A 27,550-nucleotide genomic window follows, 5' to 3' on the forward strand; every position below is an offset into this window, starting at 1 on the left:
AGACCTGTGGTATACTGGGTAAAACACTGCAGTGTCAAAAGCCTGATGCACTACTCCCAGGTTCAGCCACTTACTAGCTGTGGTATTTGGTCAAGGTATATAGCTCTTCTGAGTCTTAGTCTCTTCATCTGTAAAATGGACATAAAAATCACTGCCCTGGCAGTATATCCCACAGAGCTATTGTTAGGAACCAATGAGATCAGAGAATTATAGATATAGAGTGTCAAGGGAATTTGGAAGCATCTAATCCCACTCCATTTTACAGGTGAGGAAACTGAGGCATGGAGAGATGAAGTGACTTCCTAGGCATCTCCATAGATGTCACCTGCACCCTCTTCCCATGCTAACCTTGAACTCTATTCCTGGGATGTCATTCTCTGAAAGATAAGTTTTCACTTTATTCTGCCCCGTCTCCAAGTCCCTTCTTAGCCATCTCTACACCATCTCTACACTCATGCCCATTTCCTACTCCCCTTTATGTGTTTTCTTCCCCCACTCAATGGATGTAAGTAAGCTCCTTAAGGGTAGGGATTTTCTTTCTTGTTTGTATGTAGATCCTCAGTACTTAGCACATCATAAGTACTTAAAGTTCTGTCTTACAGATATGAAGGTTAAGTCCAGAGAACTCATGACTTAGCAAAGGTCCAATCCTGAAACAAAACAAAAGGTAACTTTTCCTTGGTCTTGCCATTTCCCAAATAAATTACTTTGTGCCTTCCTTCCTGTCTGATGCTAGATGCTCATCTCCTAGAAGGAAGTGTCTTTGTCTCACTTGTCACCCACTCCTTGAGCCCTCATAATTAGATTTCAGACCTCCTTGTGCCACTGAAACTTCTCTCTCAACAGTCATCAATGACCTCACTTGTCAAACCTGACAACCTTCTCTCCTCCCTTATCCTCCTGGACCTTTCCGTATCTCTAATCCTGTTGAACATCCCTTAACTGTGGACAATGTACTTCCCTGGCTCTGATTTCATGGATTCAATTATTACCTCTTCAGCTATGACTCCCAAATCAATATAGCCCATCTCAATTTCCTCCCGGAATTGCAGACTCACTCACATATCCTGCTTCTCCATTGGTAGAGTCCCCTGGTTAGCCCAAACTCCATATGTCTAAAATAGAACTAATCATCTTCTTCCTGCCCCCAATCTGGCCATTCTCCAAACTTCCCTAGTTAATAGCACCACCATCCCATCCTCCCAGTTGCCCAGAAGTGAAAACTAGGAATGACCTTTGACTCCCCTCTCTCTTACAACTTGTATTCATTCAGTTGCTAAATCCTGTCTTTTCTACTGCCACAACATTTCTAGCACCTATTTCCACTCTAGTTCAGATCTTGATCACCTTTAAAACTAAGACCATCCTAACAATTTCCTGGTTGAATTTTTTGCTTCTAGTCTATCCTTTATACAGCTACAAAAATGATTGCTCCTATGCGTCCGGCCAAATCATTCCCCTTCTCAAATGCTTTCAGGTCTACCCTCCAGACTTTAGAACAAACTTCTCTGGAGAGTGGCTGAACAAATCATGGTATATGACTGAAATGGAATGTCATTGATCTGTAATAAGCAACGAATGGGATGAATATATAGAGAAGTATGGAAAGATCTACATGAACTGATACAGACTGAACTAAATGGAGCCAAGAAAATAAAATATACAACGATTAAAACAATATTAATGAGGAAAAAAGTATACACAAAAAAACCTAAAGTGAATACTGTGAAATTAGAAAGAACTATGAGAAGATATTCTCATTCTAGCCTTAAGTAGAAGTGGGAGGGCAACAAGCTTTGCACATTACACATATTTTCAGACTTTTTGATGCATGAATCAGTTACGGCGATGTTTTTCCTCCTCTTTAAAAAATACTATGTTTATATGAGATGGCTCTCTGGGATGGATTAGGGGAAAAATACTTTGGGAAATGATACTTAGAAACAAAAGATACCAAGAAAAAACCTAATTAGAACAAAAAAATATTTAAAAAACAATAACTTAACCCTTACCCAATAGCTGTGCAAGGTACAAGATCTAATTCTCTTCTATTTTTTATGGTATAATCTCTATTCGGGACACATATATATTTTGAATTTACTGAAGAATATCCCTCAAGTATTTAAGATGCTCTTTGTTTCTTTAAAGAGTATTTGAAATTGAATCTATACAAATATCAAATGTACTTTCACTGACTCCCAAATATTTTATCCATTTTACAGCTATTTCAAATGAGATTTCCCTATTGTTGCCTCTTGGAATTTGTTATTATTATATAGAAACACAGTTTATATCTGTGGGTTTATTTTATAGCCTGTAGCTTTGCTAAAGCCATAAATTGTCTCAATTAGTACAACATGAGCCTAAGCCTCATTTGAGCTTTTTCGGTTTTCCATTCATTCTTATTAGAAAGTCCTTTCCTAGCTAATATATGTTTTGGGTTTTATCCAATTCTAGGTTACTGAATTCTATTATTTGTTATTCTTCCTTTTTCAGTAGGTTCTACTGATTAACTTTTCTATTTAATAACCAGCAACAAATGGTTTTGATGATTGCTGTTTTATAATACAGCCAGAGGTCTAGAAATGTTATTTTTCTTTCATTCCTTTATCTTCTCGTTTTCTCTTGATATTATAGATCTTTGGTTCCCCAAGATGAATTTTCTTCTTGCTATTATGATATAGCTCTTTAAAGTATCCCACTCATGGTCTGATGAGTATAGCATGAAATCTATAACTTTTGCAAGACTATTATTTTTATTATATTGGCACAGCCTGACCATGAGTGTTGATTATTTCTCTAGCTATTTAAATTACTTTCTCATTTTTCTCCAAATATTTTATTTTTAACAATTGCATGTAAAAAATTTTTAACATTTATCTTTGAAAATGTTGAGTACCAAATTCTCTCCCTCTCGCCTTCCCCTCCTCCCTCATTGAAAAAGTGAACAATTTTATACAGGTTTATATGTGCAGTCATGTAAAACATATTTCCATATTACTCATGTTGTGAAAGAAAACATGAACCAAAAAAACCCAAGAAAAACAAAGACAATAAAAAGAAAGTATTCCTCAATCTGTATTCAGACTACATCCGTTTTTTTCTCTAGAGGAGGCCATCATAAGAGATTCAGAATCGTCTAGGATCATTGTATTGCTGAGAATAGCTAAGTCATTCACAAGTTGATCATTGTGCAATATTGCTGTTTCTGCATACAGTGTTTTCCTGGTTCTAATCACTTCACATTGCATCAGTTTACATAAGTCTTTCTAAGCTTTTATGAAAAATATCCCCTTCATCATTTCTTATAGCACAATAGAATTCCATCACAATCATATACCACACTTGATTCAAACATTCCCTAATCGATGGCCATCTCCTCAATTTCCGATTATATACACCATAAAAAAAGCTGCTAGAAATGTTTTCATACATATAGATCCTTTTCCTTTAAAAAAAATCTCTTTAGGATACAGACCTAGTATGGCTATTGCTAGGTCAAAGCATTCTTTATTTCTTTAAGGAGCAATGTATAATTCAATCCATAGAAATATTGAATGTATATTGACTCTTAAGTATTTTCTGCATTTTCTAATTATTTTGAATGGGTCTTCCTTTTCTATTATCATCTCTTGGATTTTGTTTATTGTTATATAGTAGTGCTGTTGATTTCTATGGATTTGTTTGTTTTGTAGTCTTCAACTTTGCTCAAGTCTGTGTCAAATAATTTCTTTGCTAATTTCCTAAGATTCTGTAAGTGAACCATCATGCTATCAGTAAATAGGAGTCATTTTATCCCATCTTCACTTATCTTTATGCCTTTCATTTTTTAATACTTGCCTTACTACAACTGGTAACATTTCTAGCACTGTATCAAATAACAGCAGAGAATGAGGCCTTCTTGTTTTACTTCCACCATATACCTTTCTATTGACAATTGTATCATCTGAAATTTTCATTCTTCTGAAATCATGATAATAATAATAATTACTAAAGCACTTTACATATACTATCTTAGTGTAACCTCATGATGGCCCTTTGAGACAGATTTAGTATTTTACAGATGGGAAAACAGGATCAAAGTGATTAAATGAGGTCACGCAGTTTATAAATACATACATACATACATATATATGAAGAGAGACACACACACACTCCCAATGGGCAGGGATGGGGCCCTCTAGGTCATCACATTTGTTCTGTGGGGTTTGGATTCAGTCAAAGGACTTAGAGGGCTTCATGTGGCCTTGAGGGCACAGGTTCCCCACTGTTGCCATAAGGCATCGCTATGAAATTATTTGAATTTTTAAAAATTGGGCTTTTGAGACAGGGAGTAGCTTAAGATCAATGAAATGGCTGTGAAGCAGCACAGTTGTTGTTAACTGTCTTGTAAAACTGATTGTCGGGGCAGCAAGATGGCGCAAAGAATAGAGAACTGGCCCTGGAGTCAGAAGGACCGGAGTTCAAATCCAGCATCAGACACTTAATACTTAGTAGCCGTTCGACCTTGGGCAAGTCACTTAACCCCAATTGCCCTGCACTCCCCCCCTCCAAAATTAAATAAATGAAAAACTGACTGTTAAGCACTCATTGTGATTCTAAGATACTGAAGAAGAAATCAAGAAACAAAAACCAGCTCTAATCCTCTTGTTTAAGATGTCCCAGGAATGACCAGGGTACATACAAGCTTGATAGAGACTCAGTGAGCTAAGAAATGTGTGCAGGTGGACATTTCACAGATCCCTAAGATTTTCAGGGGCTTGGAGAGAAAGGGGAAAGTCAAACTCCTAAATCCCATATTGAGACTTCTTCACCAGCTAGAAGGGAAAGGCCGCATGACTGCCTTAGCATCTAAGAGAAAACTGAGTTAGGTCTTGGAAAATACCTGAGGCCCCAAAGCTGACTGAGGGGAAGTAGAGGCAGAGGTAGGAGGCTGGTCATTGAGAGCGGCTGAATGTACACGTCCAGTATGGGTGAGGGACGGAGGGTCTGAAAGGGGAAGGGGAGGGGTGGATGAGGAAATGGGGGCAGGGGAGGGGGTAGGGCGGAGGGGAGGGGCGGAAGAGGAAAGGAGGGAGGAGGAGGGGCGGAAGAAGAAAGGGGAGAAGGGGAGGGGGGGGGACAGAGCGGGGAGGGGGGGGGGGGGGGGGGGAGGGGGGGGAGGAGGGGAGGAGGAGGGGCAAGGGATAACTAGCAGCAGCCATTACAATGAGATAAACAAAAGCCTGCGTCACCTTTTCTTCCCTTCCCTCTTTCCTCCCAGTACTTAAGAAAATGTCTGCCAGTTTTAAGCTGACTTGTCCCTTTCTGCCCTCTTCCCCCTCCCCCCACCGTTAGGAGGAAGGTTAGAGGAGAAGGGCCCAAATTTCCTGGCAGGTTTCCGTTTGCCCATCTTTGATTTCACCCTGGGTGGGGGGCATTGCGACGCTATCTGAGTCTGTGAATAGATTGCACTGTCCTTAAGAGTGGCTTGTTCACTCCCAGGGATTTAGCGGGAAGTCGTGTGAGGAGCAAAGCCAACACAAGCAATGGGGCCTGCCCAAGTTCCACGAGAGGGGGCTATTTGGGTTTTGTTTTCTAATTTGAGGTAACTTGTGGGTGTACCCTAGATCGTGCCGCTATACTCCAGCGAGCCTGAAGCCAAGTACTTACAGCTGAGGCGAGAGAGGCAAGAGGAGGGATGAGCAGGGACAGTGGGCCATTCACAGGTAGCTGGAGCGCCATCTGGTGGCCAAACGATATACTACACCCCACCTGGTTCAGGCATTGGGTGATCATGTGACTGCCTGAGGCTGTCTGTGAGAGCAGCCATCAGGGTTGTGTGTATTTCTAGCACCCGCCACACAAACATAGCATGATGGATACATTGTGGAGGTTTGCCTGGGATTTTACCATTTTCATTTTCCTTCTCACATTATTTTTGTTTCCTTTTAAGCAGGTCAACCTTAAGGGTGATAAGCACATTCGCTCTCGATTTTTTTTTTTGGCCTGAATTTTTGGTTTTGAGACAAAACTTCAACCTGAAGACCTATACAGCAATGATCTAGGAAGGCCTCTCTATTTATATTTGATTTCAAATGTCCTAGGGACTTCTGCTCCTGCTACGGACAGGTTATTAATCACAATAAGATTTAGAGTTGGAAGGGACCTTTATTTTACAAATAAAAGTGAAGTAATTTGATTAAAAGTCACACAGTGAAGATTAACAGACACATTGGTTACAATTAGGTCATGTGACTCCAAAATCAGCATTTTGTCCACTTTATACCAGTGCCTCCCAGGAACTTGCCCACATTCACAAAGCTGCTTATATGTTACAGTTAGAATTCAAACGTGGGTCTTCCTGACTCCCACACTAACATTTTACCCATATCCTACTACCTGCACTACCTATCCTATTGTAAGAAAATAAAATACATTGACTACTGTTAATTTATGAACCTGGCCTTGATTCATTTCAAGATGATCATGATAAAATTAAACTTATTCACATTTTGCACCAACTCTTAATAACAACAATAACTTTTGTAGTTGAGGTACCTGTATATTTCGAATATTACTGTTTTACAGTGGATGTGATCTCATCAATGTTGATATGCCCTCTATTGATATAGATCCCAACTCAACTTCCTTATCTAACCTGTAAGATTCCCATCTATGGTCTCTCATAAGTTCATCACAGGGGGTCCACCCAATTGTGTCCCTTCTAGTTTTCTCTTGATATTGCATAGATGTCCACTAGCTGTACTCTGGATATCCATTACCCCTTCTTTTTTTTGTGCTTCTTTTTGGAGGGCAGTTGGGGTTAAAGTGACTTGCCCAAGGTCACACAGCTAGTAAGTGTCAAGCGTCTGAGGCCATATTTGAACTCAGGTCCTCCTGACTCCAGGGCCAGTGCTCTATTCACTGTGCCACCTAGCCACCCCACCATTATCCCTTCTTTCCACACGATTGGCCTATTTTCTTTTTAAGTCCTATCTACTATGACATTTTTATAGTTCTTTATTTGTGATGTTTTGCAGTCTGCTCACACCAAATATTATTCAAGATGCCACCCTTTCAAAGCTTCTAGGCAATCTTGGCATGACCTTTCCTCATCCCCTAATCACTCACAATATCAACACATCATTAGAAACTGTTTTCTTAATCCTTCCACTGTCCAAATACCATCTCAACATCTGCACAAACCAGCTGCTTCGAGCCAATTTTATTTTTCCTAGATCAGATGCTTTTCATAAAAGCAAGTATTTGTTTTCTTCTCTTCTTAAAAATCAACAATGACCTTGTGGCATCAATATGTGAGCTAGAAAGTAAATAAATAGCAAGTTATGGTTTCTGGTCCATTCCCATTAAAGCCCAGAGGCTTAAAGCTGTTCCTGACTTTGGATGCTTATGGGACCAGAAGGTTTGCTGTTGTGCCATGTGAGATGTGTCCAAAGGATGCCTGGGAAATATGTACCATAAGCTTGGTCTCTGGAGCTGAGAGTGGTCCCCAGCTCCTCATAAAAAGCCTCCAGGACAACCAGCATCTCTCTTAGATGTTGCTTCAGAGGAACCATCTATATCAGGCAGGGGCAAGCAGGAAGAGCTCATCCTGCTGCTAGCCACCTGCTCCAGCCTGACCTGGTCTGTGCCCCCTGTCTTTCCAAAGCCACAAATACTTACTCTCTTGGAATGATAAGGCTAAAGTCCTCTGCAAAGCTGCAGAAGAAAAATTGAAATATCTACTCTCCTCTGTATAAATGGGGGTAGGGAATGAGCCTTAGCTAAGAATATAGTTGACAATCTTCGGCAATTGATCAAAGGCAGACTTGTGTCTGCGTTATATCTGCATGTATCCTCTATGTTTTATGTAATAATCATATTGGGGGTGGCTAGGTGGCACAGCTAATAGAGCACCGGCCCTGGAGTCAGGAGGACCTGAGTTCAAATCCAGACTCAGACACTTAACATACACACAAAAAAACTACCCATGTGACCTTGGGCAAGTCACTTAACCCCAATTGCCCTGCCTTCCCCTCTCAAAAAAAAAATCATACTGAAAACCAGGCAGAAACTCCAGTGACAAGAATGAGCATGATCTTCAACTCTGATCCTGACTTAAATTTGTTCTCGGAGGGGCGGCCAGGTAGCACAGCGAGTAAGAGCACCGGCTCCAGTGTCAGAACGACCTGGAGATCAAATCCCGGGCTCAGACACTTAGCACCCACCCAGAAACACCTAGCCATGTAACCTTGAGCAAGTTACTTAACCCTGATTGCTTAAAAATAAAAAAAAATTTTGTTCTCGGAGCTGAGAATATGGAATAAGGCCAAGTCCCACAGATTCAGACTAAAAGATGCGAGGTCAGGTTGAATTAAGGACAAGTTTGAATTATAGAGTATTTTTCAATAAAATGCCACCTCAGGTTAGTAACTCAATGTGGTCTAGTGGATAGAGGGCAGCTGTGGGAGTCAGGATGATCTGGGATCAAGTCCTTTCCCTGACACACACTGGCTGTATGACCATGGGCAAGTCACTTAACTATTCAGTGTCCCAGGCAACTCTCTTAAGATTACAAATTGTAATAAAGGTGGAGATGTACGTTGGTTGGAGTTTCCACACCTGGAGTTTCCCTATCCTGATGGAATCATAGGTCAGGAAAAAACAAACAAACACCACTCCAAAACAAATTTTTAAGAAAAGGTATCTCAAACTAATAGTTCTATTCTGTTTTTGCTATTGTGATTCCTAAAAGACCAATTTATACAATCTTTTATTTGTAGACAAAACAAGCAAGGAGATAAAGTCCTTTAAAACAGTTACTAAGTGGCTTAAACATTCCCACTGCAGTTTTTTTTACACTAGACATTAAATCATCAATGCCTTTATTCACAGGTAGTACAGAGGTAAACACCAGCATAAGAAAAAGTCAAATCATGACAAATTCTCAACTAGCATATTAGAAAATAATGAGAATTTTTTTTCAACTTGCTTTATTAGGATTAGCTCTCCATAATTGTTGTTGACCAGGAAATGGACCAATAGATGTGGTCTACCAGCAATGTGGCTCAATGGAAAGATAACAATAATAATATTTATATAATGCCTACTGTGGTCCAGGCACTGTGCATGCTTGCATCAACCCTGGGAGGTAGGTGCTATTATTATACCCATTTTATAAATGAGGAAGCTGAGACTTAGAAGTTCAGTGACTTTCCCAGGGTCACATAGCTAGTAAGTATCTACAGTCAAATTTGAACTCGGGCTTTATTCATTGTGCCATCTAGTAAGCTAGGCGTGGAATTCAGAGACTTTCAATATGGCTTGGATGCTTTTTACCTAAGTGACTATTGACAAGTTGCAATTTAGTATCTTCACCTATAAAATGGGCATAATAATAAATAAAATAATAATAAAAAACAAAACCTGTATAATAATACTCTCATTATGTACTGCACATAGATGTCTTAAGGAAAGCACTGTAAATCATGAGGCATTCTGGAAATAAAGTTACCATGATCATAACTGACTTTTATATAATGTTTTAATGTTTATAAAGAGCTTGATATCTATTATCTCATTTAAGCCTCAAGATAGCCTTGTAAGGTAGGTCCTTTAGGCATTTTGCCCATTTTACAGATGAGCAAATTGAAGCTCAGAGAGGTAGGATGACTTGCCCAGGGACACATAGAAAGTAAGTGACAGGTATGAGATTTGAACCAAATCTTGCTGCCCAAGTCCAACACCCAAGCATATAGAGTTGACAAGTACCAGGACCAATTTAATCAGGATAAACAAGGCTATGGCAATTTAAACAAGTGGCCTAATTGATTTCCCCCTTCACCGGATTGACTGGCTGTTTGACTGAATTGACTCAATTGAGGGTTGGCTGTGGCTGGCCAATGCTCTTAAACCACAAATTAGAGAGTTAGGAAAATCCCAGAAAACAGCTAAGGACGACAATGAGGTAAAACAGGATGACCATGGGCTTACCTACACATCCATCAACAAATATTGACTGATCTTGTAACATGTTCCATTCATTGTAGCTGATATAGTGTCCATCCCTCGTTTTATGACTGTTTGTATAGTTCCTGGGTTTATCTCGGTAGGTAGACTCTCAAGTATTTTATACTATCTAGTTATTTTAAATGGAATTTCTGCTTTCTGTCTTTTCCTGCTGGGCTCTATATATTCTGCAACTCTCCTAAAGTTGTTAATTTTCCAACTAGTTTTTTGGTTGATTCTTTAGGATTATCTATGTATATACCATATCATCTGCAAAGAGTGATAGCTTTGTTTCTTCACTACTTATTCTAATTCTTTTAATTTTTTTTCTTCTCTTTTTGCTATAGCTAGGGTTTCTAGAACAATGTTGAAATAATAGTGGTGATAATGGGGCATCCTTGCTTCCCCTCAATCTTATTGGGAAGTCTTCTAACTTATCTCCATTACAGATAATGCTTGCTAATGGTTTTAGATAATCACTTATCATTTTAAGGAAAGCCCCATTTATTCCTATGATTTTTAGTGTTTTTAATAGCACTTAGTGTTGTATTTTGTCAAAAAGGTTTTTCCTCATCTATTGACATAATCATATAATTTTTATTATATTATATATATTATTATATGGTCAATTATGCTGATAGTTTCCCCAATATTGAACCAATTCTGTATCCTTAGTATAAATCCCACATTGTCACAGTACATAACCCTGGTGATAGATTGCTGTAATCTCCTTGCTAGTGCTGTATTTAAAATTTTTGCACCAATATGCATTAGGGAAATTGGTCTATAGTTTTCTTTCTCTGTTTTTTCCTCTTCCTGATTTAGGTATCAGCACCAGATTTCATAAAAGGAATTCTATGGGGCTCTACCTATTTTTCCAAATCATTCATACAGCATTGGAATTAATTGTTCTTTAAATGTCTGATAGAATTCATTTGTGAATCTATGAGATCCTGGGGATTTTTTCTTAAGGAGCTCATTTATAGTTTGTTCAATTCCTTTTTCTAAGATAGAATTATTTAAATATTATATTTCCTCCTGTTAATCTTGGCAATTTATATTTTTTGTAAATTTTCATCCATTTCACTTAGCTTGTCAGATTTATTGGCATCTAACTGGGCAAAATAGCTCCTGATTATTGCTTTAATTTCCTGTTGATTAGTGGTGAATACACCCTTGTCATTTTTGATACTGGTAATTTGGTCTTTTTCTTTTTTAAATCAAATTAACCAATAGCTTTTAAAAAAATTAATCAATTAAAAATAATACCAGCTCCTAGTTATATTTATTGATTCAATGGTTTTCATACTTTCAATTTTATTAATCTTTCCCTTGATTTTCAGGATTTCCAATTTGGTGTTTAATTCAAGATTTTGTATTTGTTCTTTTTCTAGTTGTCTTTTTTTTAGTTTCATGTCCAATTCATAGGTCTGATATTTCTCTATTTTATTCACTTAAGCTTTTAGAGATATAAATTTTCCCCTAAGAATTGCTTTGGCTGCATCCCATAAATTTTGATACATTGTCACATGTCATTTTCTTTGATGGTATTATTGTTTGTTTCTATGATTTGTTCTTTGACCCACTCATTCTTTATGTTTAGATAATTTAGTGTCTAATTAATTTTAATACATATTTCCATGGCCCTTTATTGAATGTAACTTTTATTGCATTATCAGGGGGAAAAGATGCAACTAATATTTCTGCTTTTCTATATTTGGTTGTGAGGTTTAATGTCCTAAAACATGGTCAATTTTTGTGAAGGTGCCATGTACAGCTGAGGAAAAGATATACTTCTTTCTATTCGCATTCACTTTTCTCCAGAGATTTGTAATATCTAAATTTTCTAAAATTCTATTCATTTCCTTAACTCCTTTCGGGTATTTTTTTTGGTTAGATTTATCTAGTTCTGAGGGGAACATTGAGATCTCTCACTATCTTAGTTATACTGTCTATTTTCTCCTGTAACTCATTTAACTTTTCCTTTAAGAAGTTGGACGCTAAACTATTTAGTACACATATGTTTAGTACTTCTTTTTTATTTAATCAAATGCTTTATTAACTTCTAGTTTACATCATTCATTTCCTCAAGATTTTGAGTTGCAAATTTTCTCCCCATTTTTCCCCTACCCACCATCCCAAAATATTGATCCCACTGGATATCCCCTCCTCCAATCTGTTCTCTCCCATATCTTCTCCCACACCCCCTCCAACTTTCCAGTAGGCCACGGTTGATCTCTATGCCCCAGTGCCTGAATAACTTATTTCCCAGTTACATGTAAAATAATATTAATAATAGTATATATATATATATATAGATAGATAGATAGATAGATAGATAGATAGATTTTAAACATTTGATTTTAAAACTTTGAATTCCAGATTCATTCCCTTCCTCGCTTGTCACCCACCCTTACTGGAGAGATAAGCAATTCAGTATAGGTTGTACATGTGTAGCTATGCAAAACATTTCCATAGTGGATATATTGTAAAAGACTGACTATATTTCCCTCCCTCCTATCCCACCATCCACTTGTTCTATTCTCTACTTTGATCCTGTCCCTTTTCAAAAGTGGGTGCTTCCAACTTCCCTCCCCGCCCCCAGCCTGCCCTCCCTTCCATTATCCTCCCTCTTATCCCTTCCCCCCTACTCTCCTGTAGGGTGAGATACCTTATTTAGTGTGTATGTCATTCCCTCCCTAAACCAAATTCAATGAGAATAAGGTTGACCCATTCCCTTTTGCCTTCCTGTTCTTCCCCTCCATTCTAATCGTTTTCTCTTGCCTCTTCTATATGAGAGAGTTTAACCCATTCTGTCTCTCCCAATCTCCTCTCATTATATTCCTCTCTCACCTCTTAATTTCACCTTTTAAGTATCATCCCTTCCCATTAAATTGGTCCTGTGCCCTCTATGTATACCTGTACACATATGTACACATATACACACATTCACATATGTATTCATACACCCCTATGCCCTCCTTTATAGACATATATGTATATATATATATATACACATTTCTATTCCCTTCAACTATTCTCATACTGAGAAAAGTTTCATAAGTTACAATTATTGTTTTTCCATGTAGGAATGTAAATAGTTCAACTTTGATAAGTTCCTGATGATTCCTTTTCCCTGTTTACCTTCTCATGCTTCTCTTGCTTCTTGTATCTGAATGTTAAATTTTCTATTCAACTCTGGTTTTTTCAGCAAGAATTCTTGAAAGTCCTCTATTCCACTGAATGACCCTATTTTCCCCTGAAACACGATGCTCAGTTTTGCTGGGTAGGTGATTCTTGGTTTTGATGCCAGCTCCTTTGCCCTCCGGAATATCATATTCCAAGCCCTTCGATCCCTCAGTGTAGAAGCTGCCAGATCCTGGGTTATCCTGATTGTGTTTCCACAATATTCATTTGTTTCTTCCTGGCTGCTTGTAATATTCTCTCCTTAATCTGGGAATTCCGGAACCTGGCTATAATATTCCTAGGAGTTTTCTGTTTGGGATCTTTTCCAGGAGGTGATCGGTGGATTCTTTCAACCTCTATTTTACCCTTCAACTGTGACCATGGGCCCCACTCCTTTGGAGCCACAAGTGCTCTTGTTCCTTATGGCCCCTGCTCTCCTATGGCCACTAGTGCTAGTATATACTAGTGCTCCTCTTTACCCTGGAACTGTGGCAATTTAACAGGGCCCTGCCCTCAGTACCAGCAAGGGGTCCTTGTAATCTCCTTCTGACCAGTTGTCCAACCCTTTTACAATCTGTGAGTTGAGAGCTCCTGAAGGTGCTCTGGCTGTTGCAGCTGTCTCCAAGGCCTGCTGCTTGCTTGCCCAGGTGGACCTGCACTGTGCAGAACTCTGGGCATGACCACCACTGCTGTGTGACACACCTTTCTTGTTGACCTTCTAAGTTGTCTTGGGCAAGAATATTGTTTCATGCTGACCTTTTGTTGGTTCAGAGACTACATAATTTGGTTTGAGTTGTTATTTTAAAGTTTTTTTTTCTTTTAAGCAATCGGGGTTAAGTAACTTGCTCAAGGTTATACAGCCAGTTATTTCTGGGTGTGGTGCTGAGTATCTGAGCCCGGATTTGATCCAGATCATCCCGACACTGGAGCCGGTGCTCTTACTCGCTGTGCTACCTGGCTGCCCCTATTTTAAAGTTTTATGGGGGGAATTTGGGAGAATTTAGGTGAGTTCCTGCCTTTACTCTCCTTTCTTGGCTCTTCCTGAAACTGTCAAGGATTAATTTTGTTTACAAGTTACTTTTAAGGCAGGTGATCAAATTCTGGGTCCTTGGTTTATTACATCAACTGAAGTGGGAGGCAGACTGCCCTTCCTCATAAAGTGATGACAGTATTCACCAGTCTCAGAGATGGGGAGGGGGCAGATCTGAACTGTACCAAATTTAAATTATGTGACTAAGGGAACAGATGAACTCAAACTTATAACTGCCTGACAACAGGCCCCTCCCCAAGAACATAACAACATTCAACAACTTGATCTGAAAAAAAAAATCCATATAATCATAGGATTCAAGAATTGGAAGGGACATTAGAAGCCACCTAGTTCAAGGATAGCAGAAAAGGAAACTCAAATATAACATTCCCAACAAGTTATCCAGCCTCTCCTTAAAGCTCTCCTAGCTACTCTCATTCCACTTCTAGCTCTCATTGGTAGGAAATGTTTCTTGACACCAAGCCTTCATCGGTCTCTTTGCAACTTCCCCCCTTGTTCCTGTCTTCAGTCAGTTAACATTGTAGTCAAGAAAACATTAAAATGCTTAGCTTTCTATGTGTCAGATACAAAGACAGGCAAAAGAACAAGTCACTGCCCTCGAGGAACTGACATTAGAATGGGGGATACAACATGAAAAGAACTCCTTTTACACAAAATATATACAGAGTGGCGGGAAGGTAAGTTCAGAGTAAAGGCCTCCTCCAGAAGTTAGGATTCGAACAGAGTCTTGACAAATACCAGGGAAACTAAGAGGTGGAGACAAGGAGGCAATGCATTCCAGTCATGAGGGGCAGCCAGTACAAAGGCATGGAGTTGGGAGATGGAATATCCTGAGCCAGAAACATCAGATAGGCCAGTGTAGCTAGATGCCAAAGCCTATCACAACATCAGACCAAAAGTTGGCATTATTTACAATGGGGAAATAGGGACATTTTACCAATAAATACAAGGGTAATGTAAGGATGCCCCCTCTCCCCACTATTATTTGACATAGTTCTAGAAATGCTGCCAATAGCAATAAAAATGTCCAGAAACTGAAGGCACATTGGACATAAAAAGATAGAATTGTAGATGACGTGATGGTTTACTTAAAAAAGTCACAATAGTCAAGGAAACCAATTGAGATAATGAAGAGCATGAATAAAACATCAGGAGACAAAATCAATTCACAGAAGTCATGAGAAGTAATTTTCAAGACCACTGGCCCCATTCACTATTCTACCCCAATGGCAACAGCATTCCCACCCAGCAGATGCTTCTGCCTGAGACCTGCTCTCCTGTTGGTCTATAGCCTGAAACAAGATTTTAGGACAGTCCCAGGCCATGTTCATTTCACCCTGAGCTCCACTTATTCTCCAAACTTTTCTACCCCCTCACCAGCAGCCTGACCAGCTGGGGTTGGACAGAGCCAAGCATGAGACCCTCAGCCCTAGATTAAGAGAAATTACATTAAAAAGAAATAGAGAATATAAAAAATATCTGTAGTCCAGGTACCATGACACACAGGGACATACACAAATATAACTAAAATACACCCTAAAGGAAGACAAAGATTTAGAGAGATATTAGTTACTCATGCTTGGGTCACAGCAATAGAATAAAAATGACAGTAATATCTAAATAAATCTATAGATTCCCTGTCATATCTCCCAAACTACCAAAAGGTTACTTCACAGAACTCAACTAGAGGGAGAATTCTTTACTGAACAAGAATGAGTGATTACCAAAAAAGCTCAAATGGACAATTTTAATTCCATAAAATTGAAATGGTTTTACACAAGCAAGATATATTTCAATTACAAGGAAAATGGTCAACAGAAAAAAAACTCGTAACAATTTTCTCTTATAACAGTCTGATATACGCCAAGAACCATTTCCAAACACATAAATGAAAATATGATATAGACCAGCAGTTGCAAATGAAGCAATAAAAGCTATCGGCTACCATATCCAAATCTTCCAATTCAAAAGTTATGGGAGAAATGAAAAAAATGCTTTGGGTAAATAGTATTTTATTTTATAAATATTATTATATTTATATTATATATTATAAATAATATTTATAAAATACTATTAAATTTTAAAAAAGAATTGCTGTGAAGAGCCAAGTCTATCAAAGGCGATCATCGCACAATGTTATTGTTACTGAGTACAATGTTCTCCTGGTTCTGCTCACTTCACTCAGCCATCAGTTCATGTAAGTCCAGGTTTTTCTGAAATCCTGCTCTTCATTTCTCATACCACAATAGTATTACATTACATTCATATATCACAACTTGTTCTGCCATTCCTCAATTGATAGACATTCCCTTAATTTCTAATTCTTGACCACAACAAAAAGAACTGCTATAAATATTTTTGTACATGTGAGTCTTCTTTCCTTTTTTATAATCTCTTTGGGATATAGACCTAGTAGTGGTATTGCCAGATCAAAGGGTATACATAGCTTGATTGCCCTTTGGGCATAGTTCCAGACTGCTCTCCAGAATGGTTACATCATTTCACAACTCCACCAACAATGCATTAGGGTCCCAATTTTCCCACATCTTCACCAACATTTACCATTTTCCTTTTCTGTCATTTTGCCAATCTGAGAGATATGAAGTGGTACCTAAGAGTTGTTTTAATTTTCATTTCTCTGATCAATAGTGATTCAGAGCATTTTTTCATATGACTATAGATAGCTTTAATTTCTTTATCTGAAAATGGTCTGTTCATATCCTTTGACCATTTATCAACTGGGGAATGACTTGTATTCTTATAAATTTGGCTCAGTTCTCCATATATTTGAGAAATGAGACCTTTATCAGAAACACTTGCTGTAAAAAAAATTGTTTCCCATCTTTCTGCTTTCTGGGAAATGAAAATTAAAGCAAATGTGACAAATGACAGAAAGGCTATAAGAAGCCAAGCACACTAATTCACTGCTGGTGGAGCTGTGAATTGGTCACAGTATTTGTGGAAAACAATTTCTAACTAAATCCCCATAGTCACTAAACTGTTGTGCATATTCTTTGGCCCAGTGATTAAACTACTAGGAATATATTCCAAAGAGGTAGAAAAAAGGAGATATATATGTGTATATACATATATATCTATGTACATATGTATATATGTATGTATATAACAGAAATTTATGGCAACACTTCTGTTGTAACAAATACCTGGAAACAAAGTGCGTGTTCATCAAGTGTGGAACAGATGAATGAACTGTGATCTATGACTATATGTAATATTATTGCAACATAAGAAATAATGAATATGATGAACTCAGAGAAATGTGGGAAGATTTTTATCAACTGATGTAGAATGAAGAGAGCACAACAATTTGTATGATGACCACAACATAAAGGGGAAAAAAAACCTTTGAGAAATTTCAAAGATCTGATTGATGCAATGACCACCTAAGGAAGACTGGCGGTGATGCAAGCTTTCTGTCTCTTAGAGAGGTGATGGACTAGATGTGCAGAAAGAGATAGACATTTATGGACACAGCCAATGTGTTCATTTATTTTCCTTGACAATATTTACTGGGCAAAAGAGAGGGTTCCTATTTGGGGATACAAGAGATGATGGTATTGATTACAATACAAGAAAAGAACATCAATGAACCACTAGCAAAGAAAGTATAGAAGACAACAGAAGGAAGTTCACAAGGGGCCTGAGCAAAGCACAGCAATTTTGTTCTTCTCATGTTTAATTTAATAGAAACGATTATGAACTATGAGGTTTCATTTATTGTACTATTTTCTGTTCTTTGTGTGTTGATTTGTTCGTGTCTGCTAAGTTTATCATCATCATCATGAAAACCTGATAGTTTCAGGGTTTTTTTTTTGGTGGGGGATTAAATGTTTGGCTGCAACATGGAAAATGACTTGCAAATAACTCGGGACTAAGAAGGAAGGGATCTGGGTTCCTATCATTCTGACTTCATCTTCAAGGTGCTAAGTGTCCAGAGGCAGGCCCTTCCCTGGGTCTCATTTTCCTCATCGAAAAATAAGAAGTCCCCAGGCGGCTAGATGGTGCCGTGAATAGGAGTCAGGAAGCCATGAGTTCAAATTCGGCCTCAGACACTTAACACACACACACACACACACACACACACACAAAAAGTAGCCATGTGACCTTGGGCAAGTCACTTAACCCCAATTGCCCTCCAAAAAGCAAAAATAAAAATAAGAAGTCCTGATGAGATGCTATGGAAGAACATGTAATAACCAATGTTTGGTTTCTGTCCTTGTATCTCAGTCACCCAGCATAGTACCTTACACAGAATAGGCATCTAATAAATTTGAGTAGAAATCATTTCACATCGATCATTGATTATACATTCTTGACATACTCTGTCCCCCCCAATGCTCACACTCTAGTGTGTGTACTGACCACATATCTTCATTATATGTGTCCACTCAAGTATGTGTGGGGGAGGTGGCTATGCATCCTCCCTGTATTATCCCTTACATTTCTGTCACATGAATGTGTGATCATGTGCCTCTGGGATATATTTGCTCTCTACATGTGTTCCAGCTATGTGTTTCCCACATGTATGCATAGCTACATATATCTCCTTCATATGCATCCTCTTGGTGAACCCCACACACACCTCTGCCACACGTGCTAACCACATATGTGCCTTCTACATGTCTCCATGTGTGCCCCCTCCCATCATCCTGTGTATATCCGTCCACTCTTCTCACTGATTATGTATATATTTGTGGAACTATGTGTCCCAGGTTGTGGAGTAGAGGAGGGGATGGATTCTGATTTACTACTTTTCTTACTATACTTTCTCATTATATACCTTTGTTTTGAACTTGATGCGTCCTTTGGCAAGCTAGAAAAAAGGAAACACATTGCTGGAATCTTGTGAGTTATGCTTTAGAGTACTGATGGGCCCACGGAGGCGCGTAAGTCTAGCGTAGCTTGCATCATAGTCCACATCCAAAAGGGAGTGTGCCAGATAATGAGCATTCTGAGTGTCAAAAATGCACTTTTTTACTAATATATTTTACAAAGTCTATTCAGTAAGACTGTCAAGGTAGTCAAATAAGGGGGAAAATCAAACCGAAGATGAGTAATAACACATGGGAGCTCTATACAGAGCTGAACAGTGCCATTTGTGGTTAGTGGGAAATAGAGACTACTGGGGAAAAAAGGCTGGACATCTGGGCCTTCATAGCACTTCTACCACAAGCATGTTATATCAACTTAAGAAAGTCACTTCTTCACTGTGCCTCAGTTTTCCTATCTATCAAATAGGAGTACTTCTTACCCTATCTACCTTATGGGATCACTGTGAAGATATGCACAGAGAAAGCATTTTGAGAATTTTTAAAGCATCACCCCAACCTGCCAAATACCTTGTGAACCTGCACATGATTTTAGCACTCTGCACCTCAGTCTCCTCCTCAATAGAAGGAGTTTGGATTAGATGACCTCCACAGCTGCTTTTTGGCTCTAATGCTGTCCATATCAACAAAAGTATGATGATTATTTAGTCAATTGTAAAAAAGTTTTTCATTACCAGTTGTGATTTCTATCAAGTAAAAAAATCACAATTATTTATTTATATGGGAGGCAAAGACCCAGTACTGTCTCAATCCTCTCCATGTAGCTAGAGAAATGACAGAACAAGAATGCTGAGTTGACCTCATTCCCATTATAAGCCTGTGGTCAAGCTAGTCTCATAACATGGGCTCTTTGCTTTGTGCACAATTCTGTATCCAGGAAGCCAAATTGCCTGCCAGAAAAAAGTCTCAGAATCAATAGTGTAGCATGATTTGACACGGCATCCTTCTATAGCACTTATACTAGGAAGCACCAAGCAGTGGATTTAATGTCACTTCTTGTCCTTTGGAATCCATCAGAAACTTTTGGATGATCTTTTTAGAGTTCTAGTATAGAGGAAGTTGGTGGTATGAAAGAATGCCTTGCTTTCCACATAGACCCAAAAGAGCTTACCTGACTTGTTACCCTCTATCTTTGAAGGATAATTATAGACATTATGTGCACAGCCCAAATTGAATTTTAGTATCCATGAGACAAAGTAAGAAGAAGGCCTCTAGCACAGTGAGGAGATTCTCTATGGAGGAACTATGGGGAAACATGAATAAACAATCACCACTCAGGATGGGAGAGCATGGAACATTTCCATTCTAAATAGAGTACCCACTGGATAGGGGTAGGATAGGGCACTGGACCTTGAGTCAACAAGATCTGAGTTCAACTCCCACCTCAGATACTTCCTAGTTGTGTGACCCGGGATAAGCCACTTTATTTATCTGAGTCTCAATTACCTCATCAGCAAAATGGGAGGGTGGTGCTCCTGATACTAAATCTAAACTAAACAACAATTATAATGATAAGAAATATTTACATAGTGCTTTAATATTGTTGTGGTTTAGTTGTTTTTATTTGTGTCCAACTCTTTGTGATCCCTTTTGGGGTTTTCTTGGCAAAAATACTGGAGTGATTTGCCATTTCCTTTTCCAGCTCATTTTACAGATGAGGAAACTGACTCAAACAGGGTTAAGTGACTTGCCCAGAGTCACATAGCTCCTAAGTGTCTGAGGCTGGATTTGAACTCAGGTCTCAGGACAGGCATTCTATGCACTGTGCACCTACCTGCCCTGGCTTTAATATTAGCAAAAGATTCTGCATATATTATTTCATTCAACTCTAAATACTTGATTATCATGATTATCTTATTTCTACTAGAACAGACTTATTTAAGAAGATGCCTTTTTTGCAAATCTTTCAGGACAAAAAAAATTAATTAAATGAACTAATAGATGGCAGATGCAATGAGATGTGTTGCTAATCATAACTGCTACTAACTACAGAATCTCAATGCCCTGCCTTTTGGTGGGTGTACTGGGAATGGACTGTCTTAGGACTTTCTAGGAAGATGTATTGCATCACTTTTCCTCTAATATATTCCACTGATTCTCGGGCTTAGGCAGCTCCTGTGGATTTCAGTTACTTCCTTCTGCTCTGTCTTCTGTGTAAATTAGGAATAGGCCATCAATATCTCTTTACATATTTGAGAACTGTTTCAGCCACATCATAATAAGCTTCCTTTTAAAGCTCAAGAATTGGGTTTTAAATTGACCTCTAAGAAAGATCATTATCTTCCACAGAATAAAAAGGAGAGGGTAGAGAATGTCAATGCTATAAGGGCGTTTGACTGACTTATTTCACAGATTAACAAAGAAAAGGGCAGAAGGACTGAATGCCTTACCTTTGGTTACAGCTAGATAGTGGTAGAGTCCAAGCTTAAGCCCCATGTCTTCTGATCCTGACCCCAGTGCCCTTTCCAATATACCACATTGCCTCTATCATTTAGGTCTAATAATTAATATGTTGGACTCACTCACATTACAGAGTCCTATCATCTAGTCGAACACTTATCTGTTGATTTCAATCAACAGATTGAATGCTTAAGTGAATGCTGGACCTTGCTCCTTCTTTGCATAGGTAGGAGACTATGGATATGGAACACTGCATAAATTGTTGGATGCTTTGGTTGATTTTGCTAAACAAAATTGAGGAGACAGGAGGGATATATTGGAAAGTGAAAGTAATATAATAACATATATAATATAATGTAATGTAATATATTCATAATAATAAAGTAATATAACAAAAGTAATAATAACAAAAGTCAGCAATACATTTCATTTTATTTTTGCTTTTTTTTTTGGAGGGCAATGGTAGCAATACATTTTAAAAATCAAATCTTGGGCATGACTTCCTAATCAAAAAAACATTTTTACATTACTTTTACTTCCCAAAGACTCACTCCATTCCCCAACCTTAGAATCTTCCATCACAGCAAAGAAATACAGTTCAACAAAACATGTAAAGCCATTAGCCATGTCTGACAGTATACAGTCATTTTGTAGTCCATCCTTTGCTGAGAGGCAGAAGGCATACTTTACCATCAGTCCTCAAGTCAAGTCAATAAGCATTTATTAAGCATTTACTGTGTGCCAGGCACTAAGGTCCTCCAGACCTTTCAAATTCTAAACATATTTGGAGAATATTTTTAATATGTCTTATTTTTATATTATATATTATATGAATATATAATATAAATAATATATATTATATTTATTTAATATTCCAAAAGTATGTTTAATATGTTTTTAATTTTTCACACACTTTTTTAATACAATCAGGTTTGGGGAGACAGATATGTTGTAGCAAAGGGGATAGTTACAAGCTTGGTCCTAATTCGCTGATCCCATATTTAGGCTGTGATCTATTTTGACTAGTGGAACCCTAGAAGTGTAGTGCTAGACTCCTCTAGTGTTCTAGTGTTCATCTGGGTCCACATGAACAGGGATTTCCTCTATAAAGTCCTCCAGAAATGATGATCTAACCTTTTTCTGAATACTCTGATCAATGGAGAACTCGCTACTTCATGATCATTTTCCCCCTGCTGCTATTTTCAGTGCATCTCATTCGTAAAGCATTGTTCCCTTTTGATGGTGACAAGCTACCAGTAGTATGAACTATTTTTCCTTGTAAATTCCCCTTCAGAATAGATACAGCTCCTAGGGAGAGGAATGCTGACCCATTCAGATATCTTTCAGAGTTGCCAGGTACCATCCCTGAACAAGCATCTCCTGTACAAAATTAGTGACCATTCATATTCTGGGTGAAGTCCTCCAGTGAGGGTGAGACTCATTACCTCCCCAGGCTGCCCATTTCCTTTTTGGATTGCACATTATTCTTTATATCAAGGTCCCAGTGGGCCTGTCTGCAATCTCAACACACTGCTCTTCTGCTTGCTGGACGAACAAGCAGAATCTTTCTTCCTCAATCTACCTCTTTATTGAATTTAAGGATAGATAGCATGACTCTTCAGTTTAAACCACCCTGTTCCTTTAGCTGTTCTCCATTTGGTACAATCTGAAAGCCTTCACTGCCCTGGTTGCCCTCCTGTGGATACTCTCTGGCTTATCAACTTCTTTCCTAAACTGTGGCACCCAGACCTGAACACAGGACGATTCCAAATGGAATCAGAGCAGGGCCATGTACAATGGCTTGTCACCTCCTTATTCCTGGAAGTTGTGTTTCTGTTAATATAGCCCTAAGATCTCATTAAGAAGAGTGCAAATGGGTCTTCTTTAGATTTCCAAACAAGAGAAAGTTCAAAACTATCTTAGGCTAATAAGACTAAGAGACCTTCCTCTCTTCTTTGTAGAGGCAAGGGACTCAAAGTGTGGGACAATGCCTATACTGTCAGATTCCCCTGGATGAATGCATTCATTTCATTCATCCATTTCTTTCCCCTCTTTCATTTTTATTCTTTATTACAAGGGATGGCTCTCTGAGAAGGGAAGGGGAAGGAATATATTGGGAAAGGATGGTGATGCAAAAACAAAAAGGGGGCAATGAAATACTTTGTAAAAAGACTGAGCAGCCTGTTTCCTTTGCCACCTCCCATTTGTTACTTTTCACTGAAGGGCAGCATTCTTTAAGAATAGCTACCCAGATGTGTAGAGGGTGAGCATAGATTTCCCACATAAGAAAATGGTAAGTTGTCACTTTCCATCTGGAATCGCTACTTAATTTGACAGATCTTTAGGGGAAAAGACAAATCTACACATTTGTACCTATAGACATTATCAATGAAAAGCCCCAAAGACTCTTCTAGGTGGCCAAGAGATGAAAAGCCTTTGTCAAAATTTCCCAGAAGAAAAGGCAGGCATTATATAGTGGGCTCCCTCCCTCCCTGCGCTCATCCATGCTCGTTCAATTGAACTCTGATCTACACTAATTGAGTGGAATGTGGGGAGTCCAGAACGATGGATAATCCCCAAACCATTTTTATTTGGCTTACGAAGGCGTTTTTGCTCTAACATTTCAATATGAATGTGGCTGGCATTCTGGGAGCTCATTTGAAACCAAATTATGAAGCAACAATGTGAAGACTTGACTCAAAGAATGGGAAAGTCCTCAAGTTTCCTTCCCATCGATTTCTTCAAGTTTGCTTTTTTATAATGAATTTAATCTATAAACACACACATATAAAAAAGGGCTCACCTATGAAATCCATGAACTTATTACACATAGTTTTTTTAGAAAGTAAATAGTATATTAAATTGAACACAGCAGTGACAAGATTGGCCCATTTGTATCCTTCTTAGGCCAGGTCAGGCATGCGGCCTCTAAGTACAAGTTCAGGATCTGAAGGAATTGAATCAATGAGGCAAATCATAATAACTTTTAAAACCCTTTTACTGAATGCAAACAATCACTCAGCAAAACCTCCACATGGAGAGGCACAACACTCCAGGGCCTCGTGCTTGGGAATAAACCTATGGTGATAAATAATATCAGTGTCCCCCAGGAGAAAAAATGTTTGTGAATTTGGAAGTGTTATACCTCTGGTGCTACTGGACTTAGTGCACTTAACATGGGCCTATTCCAGGCAGCCTAGAGTAAGGATTAAGTCTGATTTTTATATCAATAAAGTGTTAGATGGCCAAGAGGCATAGTAGATAGACTATTGTGCATAGGGTCAGGAAGACCTGAGTTCAAACCCTATGTCAGAATTGTTTTAATAGCTGTGTAACCCTAGACAAGTCACTTAATGATTCTTAATCTCAGCTTACTTATCTGTAAAATGAAGGGGTTAGACATAATGACCTTTATGGTTCCTTTCAACTGTAAACTTTTGATTATAATGTGACGCCTTAGGGTCTAAACTATGGAAGGAACAAATAATGTCTAAGATGGAGCTCCCTTCTGGACTTTTTTATTTACTTCTACGTAATTTTAAATGATTCATGGATGTTCTTTTTCCATACCTCTCATTCCCCATCAGTTCATCTCCTACCCTCAAATAGCAGCTCTCTCCCTTCTAACAATTAAGTACAGTCGAACCACACAAAGTCAGCACACAAACTGCTGCCTGAAAATGTATAAATCTGTGCACCTTGTGCCTAAGCTTTGTGCCAGGCTGGGAGAGACACATTTCATTATTGGCCTTCTGAAGCCACAGTGTGTCCTTTTGCTGATCAAGCCCTCGGAAGTAATTGCCCTCTACATTATTGCAGCTTCTATAGAAATCATGTTCTCAGTCCTGATGATTTCACTCTGCCTCAGTTTATATGAGTCTTCCTGTATTTTCCCTAATGAGTTACCCTAATTGTCCCTGTATCTTTACTACTCATCATTTCTTCAAGTGGAAAGCATTCCATTATTTATATATATATTTATTTTATATATATATATATATATATATATATATATATATATATATATATATATATATTTATATATCCATAGACCATAATTTGTTCAGCCATTCCCCCAACTGATGGGCCAGGCATTCGCTTTGCTTTCCAGTTCTTTGAAACAACAACAAAGTGTAGCTAGTAATATTTTTTTCCATTTCTTCACCTTTGTCATTTCTCTGTTGATCAGAATCAAAGAATCTTAGAGTTGGAAGGAATCTCAGAGACTAGTCCGACCCCTTCAATTTACGAGCCTAGAGGCCATGACATGGCCAAGCTCATTCAGCAAGTGAGCAGTACAGCTTTAATGAGAACCGAGATGGTAATAATAACTGCTTACATTTATACAGAGCATTAAGGTTTGCAAAATGTTCACTCTCTATTATCTCGCAAGAGGAAGGTATTTTCATCCCTTAAAGAGAAGAAGCAGCTTGTACCTAAGTGGGAACACTTGTCTTGCTGACTTTGTGTCTACTACCTTATCCTTTAGGCCATTCTGCCTCTCAGCTAGATCTCTTAGCTCTCTGAGCAATGGGTTTGGGGTTTTTTGGCTATTACCAGATAGCCCTCATTCTGAATCTAGCTGATTGCTGGAGATAGCATAACTGCATTTAGAAGAGGATTTTAAATTGCTACATCCTTTACGTTATAATCTCGTGCAATGGAGGTGTCATTATGACCATCTTACAGATGAGTAAACTGAGGCCCGGAGAGGTATATGGCTTGCCCAGGGTCCCTCAGATAATAAGTGTCCATGGGACTTACTGATTGAAAACTCAATTTTCTACTCATTATACCATTCAAACAAACAAAACAGTTCTAGAGAGAACAAAGGTTTCAGAACAAATAGATGAATTTTGGCCAGACCCAATATTTTCTGGGTGGCTTTCAACAATAGGGGTAGTTTCCAGAAAAAGCAGGAATGAAGTGAGACTAAGGATAACATGAATAGTTTGAGAACATGAATTCTCAAGTTTATCTAATATGCTATTGCTTCAATATAAGTTCCTCTTCCTGGCTTTCCAGAGCCTCTATTATATTTCAGTCAAAAGGTATTTATTAAGCATCTGTGGGCCAGAAGGTAGGTTTTGGAATGCTAGGGTGAGTGGTCTCTATTTTCTATATCAGGTTCCCACCTTATCTCCTACTATTCCTCTAACCAGTGTTGTCCACTCAACGGAGACAGGTCTTCTCTCAATTTCCTGCAAACATCTTGCTCACTCCTATCTCTGTGCTTTGATCTCACATGACATACCATGTTCTATGTGGAGCCTTTCTTGACTATCTAAGTACTTCTATGGATTCATCAATCTGTACCATACAATGCAGTAGGTAGTCATATACTTGTTTGTAACATCATTCTAAAATTCACATGTCAGCCCCATCTCCCAAAAGAAATCCTTGAAGAAAGAGACCATGAATGAATAAAAAATCATTGGAGGTGGGGGGATAGGAGAGGAGGGCTGAGGGAAAAGGAGAGAGGGAGAGGGAAAGGAAAGAGAGAGAAAGGCAGGAAAGAGAGAGAAAGGCAGGGAGAAGGAGAGAGAGAGAGAGAGAGAGAGAGAGAGAGAGAGAGAGAGAGAAACTCCAGTGTGAAGATGGTTGGGGGATCTGGGGCTGGCTAGACAGAGTGGGCTTTTGCCAATCAGAACAGTATGATCCCAGGGCAGGTGCTTCAAAACAGTTTTAGTTCCTCCAAATCATGGTCTACCAACTCATCATAGAAATGCCATATATCTCACAGTTGTGATTGACCTCATTGTTAATCTAGTTCAACATATTTAATAAGACTTCACTTCTACAACATGCCCAATGAGAAGTTATTTAAAACACTGAAAATTCCTCACCTGAGAGGGAGATCATGACTGTAAAGCAGCCAATTCTGTGCTTCAAATCTACATCAGCCTCTCTGCCCCTTCTACCCCTTGTAGTATCACATCCTAGAATCATAAAGGACAAGCTCAATTCCTCTACCACATGACAATCTTTCATATATGTGAAGGCAACTACCCTGTTCCACCAACCCCTTGACCCAAGTCTACTTTCTTGTTTCCAGGCTAAACATTCCAATAAT

At 38.5% G+C, this 27,550-nt stretch overlaps 1 protein-coding gene across 1 annotated transcript in view; it reads right to left on the reverse strand.

The window, feature by feature from the left end:
- Positions 1-5,016, reverse strand: part of LOC138143067 (transcription factor YY2-like) — a 245,467-nt gene extending 240,451 nt beyond the window's left edge. The window contains exon 1 of the mRNA XM_069064260.1: positions 4,886-5,016. The gene's annotated coding sequence lies outside the window, so the exon portion shown is untranslated. The remainder of the gene's footprint in view (positions 1-4,885) is intronic.
- Between the last annotated feature and the right edge of the window lie 22,534 nt (positions 5,017-27,550).

This window comes from Petaurus breviceps, unplaced genomic scaffold (assembly GCF_028583685.1).
Source record: "Petaurus breviceps papuanus isolate PSGF00001 unplaced genomic scaffold, PetGlider_PUasm1.0 90626, whole genome shotgun sequence".
Classification (NCBI taxonomy): domain Eukaryota; kingdom Metazoa; phylum Chordata; class Mammalia; order Diprotodontia; family Petauridae; genus Petaurus; species Petaurus breviceps.